We start from the raw sequence: 3,372 nt of genomic DNA, 5'->3' as shown, positions 1-3,372 counted from the left end.
CTCTTCTCTTCTCTTCTCTTCTCTTCTCTTCTCTTCTCTTCTCTTCTCTTCTCTTCTCTTCTCTTCTCTTCTCTTCTCTTCTCTTCTCCTCCCTCTCCCTCTCCCTCTCCCTCTCCCTCTCCTCTTCCTCCAACTCTCAAGGGCTGAAATAGCAGGGATCACTCCAAATAATCACAAGGAATAAAGACCCTACACCTTATTCTCTTCCCCTCTCCTTCTCCATGTGAGAAGCCTAGCAGTCCTGTAAGACTCTAATGAAGAGTGGATTACAAACAGAGAAATCAGCAGGTAGCGGGTGTGTGGACCTAGCAAGTTTTATTCTCCTGAATTCAGGGATTTTACAAATTGAGTTCAGTTCCATATATATACATATACATATACATATGTATGCATATATATGTATGCATATATGTGCTTTATTGGTTCTTTGTTTTTGTATTGTGCAGGAGAATCATAAAATTGTGATGCCAAAACTTGCACAAATGCACAAAAAACTTGCATGCACAACCTGGGAGTCCTGTTACTACCAGCATCAGTTGTGATGCTCAGGTAAAATAAGCCCGGGAGTTTGCCCTGTGGCACAAGGCTAACGTGCGTATGCATAGAATAAGCCTATATCCAGCCCAGGAAAATTTGTGAAATATTCTTGAGTATATGGATAACACTCGAGTTTAAATCTGTTGGTAATTATGCTACCAGCTCTTCTGGAATGCTTTGAGTATTTCCATAAAAAGCAAGTCTGCTGGGAGAAGTCAGTAATCACCAGAGAAATGATTGCTAATGCAAAAGGGACAGAGCTCTGATACAAAATGGAGTTTTGTCCAGGATGTGATTTTTTATCCAAATATGATCCTACAGTTTAAGAGAAAATTGGGCTGCTGAGGTCACTGAAGAGGATTTTTCCCAGGAAAAGAAGGGAGAGCCCTCTTGATCAGGATTAGAGACTTTTTGTGAAACATCCCTTAGCAGCCTGTTGTTGTTGAAGTGGGCTGGATGTTGTGACGACAGAGAAAAAAAAAAAAAAAAAAAAAAAAAAGGCAGCTTTGAGTCTTCTGAGTCATGAATAAATGATCTATAAAAGTGGCTGAATTGGTGAGCTTGGGAGACCACAGCATCATTTTTTTCTTCTGGAAAAAAATAAACAAATTAATAAATAAATAAATAACCTAAATAACCTAAATGATAGAGCAGCCTAACATAATTCACAAAGAGCACTGGCCTTTGGAAGACTGGGAAAAGCCCTGGCATGAAACTGTTGCTCTGGCTCCACAGGARTATTGCCCTTAAACGGGACTTTGGTGGCCTGTTGGCCACTTGGTAGCCCCTGGCAGCTGGAGTAGAGGAGAAATATGTATCAAGCAGCAATGAAAATTGAATTTTCATTCCTTTCTCCCCAGGACTCCTGYCCTTTCCCTGCAACACACACACACACAGAGCCTGCTGCTAAAAATCAGCTCCAATCAATGTTGTTTTCCACACACCACAGACTGGCCCACTGCTGCCGCACTGACAGCGGCACGACTGTAAGCACACGGGTAGGATACAGGCATCTCCAAGCAGAATTCCTGGCATGATGCAGCTGGGAAACTTAATTGAGGAGAGCAAAGCATCAGCATGCTTGTTCACACAGGGAGGTTGGACTGCAGTTGCTGAGATTTACTCAATATGGGCCAGATTCAGGCACTGGAGCAGACCCTGGAATTCTGTGGCTCCTTAGGAAGCAGTGGCAGAAGGGTATGCTGCTCCATCCCCAGAGCAGCAGCCTCAGGGGCTGAAAACCATCCTCCAGATCCCTGAAAAACACAGAAGAAAAAAATCCATCATACTAGACTTTTTATCCACCAGGAAGAAATTACGTGACTTCTCCAAGCTGTGCCCCAGGTTCCTGCATCATTCCCATGGGAACTGCACATGATCTACTCAGTGGCCTCCTCCATCCCCATGCACGCGCGGCTTCCATCTGACCAGTCCACCTTAGTTCTGACCATTCCACCTTAGTTCTTCCTGAGGCCAAGCCAAGGGCAGCTCYGGGAGTTTGGCCAGCWYCTTCCTTCTCCTGTGCTGGGGTGTCCTGTGGCTGTTCCCATCTTCTCACCAAGCCTACTTTGAAGCTGCAGAAAAGTAAAGCTGCCTCTCATGGATAGAAATGAGCCGAGATACTTGCAGCTTTTAGGCTCCCCTGGTGCCTTCTCCCTCTCAGAGGATACTCCACTGCTCTTCTCCTTCAGTGGCCTCAAGCTCCTATGCAGTCCTAAGGAGTTTTTGCAAGAGCGAGCATTTGGGGGAAATCTCCCAGTCTTCTCCAGCAATAGAGTGCTTCACCAGGAGGATGGAGATGGGATAACAGGTAATAACAACTGTTTCCCAACAGCGGCTCAGGCACTGGCAGTTGCAGAGGACCTGCTCTTTTTCTGCACGCACTGRCTTTTGCTGCAGATTCTCAGGTAAAAGTGGTCTTTCCATGTGCATATAGAAATATCTGCCTTGTATTGATGTCACTTTGCACTACAGCCTCCCTAAGGGCTGTACTCTACAAACTCTGCAGTATTACAACCTGAACATGCACAGTCCATGCTGATGAAGTACCTTGGTGTGATCATCCTCATGATAGCCTAGCATATCTGCATAAGGAGTTCTCAGCTCTCCAAGTTCCTCCCTGAAGATGACAGCAAAGATCAAGGGTCACACTTCCAAGAGCTGTGCCAGCTGGAGAACTGCCTGTTGTAACTCCAGTGACTCCTCCCTGCACCTTGGCCAGCTGCAGGCATCACGTGAGCTTCTCGGCTGTGTCCAGCAGAGCTGGCCAAGCTGGGTGAAGTGCAGGGGAGCAATGAGAGCTACAACATGCCTGATGCAGTTATCCTTGATGCTGAGCAGACAGCCTCCAGCAGGGATGAGCAGGGATGAGGACTGTGCGGTCCTCATCAGAGCATGTAGGGGTGGAGGAAGCTGTGATAGAAAGCCCCTCAAGCACCATCAGAACATGCACCCTGGAGAGAGACAGTGGGAAAGAACTGGGAGTGTGCCATCGTAATAGTTTATAACTTCCTGCAGCCAGGAATAAATCTTGGTCAAGGTTAATTCTGGAACTGCCCCAAAACCTAGGTGATTTCCAGCTCTTGGAGGAAGGGAGGGCTGGCTTGCTGCTTTTCACTCTACTCACTGCTACTAGCAGCCATCACTCCTCATAGCCTGCTCACAAATGTACCAAGCTGAGCAGATGTCCTGTCCTCACTTCACCTTCTTGAATGTTATCTTGGAGCTCCATTTCTCTGAAAGGTAACAACCACCTAATTTCCATCCTGAATGTATTCAAACCCTGGGCACACCCATTTGCTCTGGAGCAGGTGTTATGATTGCACTTCTCACCTG

The sequence above is a fragment of the Nothoprocta perdicaria genome, unplaced genomic scaffold, assembly GCF_003342845.1.
Source record: "Nothoprocta perdicaria isolate Ctin4 unplaced genomic scaffold, notPer1 scaffold_115, whole genome shotgun sequence".
NCBI classification, from domain to species: Eukaryota; Metazoa; Chordata; class Aves; order Tinamiformes; family Tinamidae; genus Nothoprocta; species Nothoprocta perdicaria.
The sequence above is the reverse complement of the archived record's forward strand: the minus strand, read 5'-3'. Positions refer to the sequence as shown.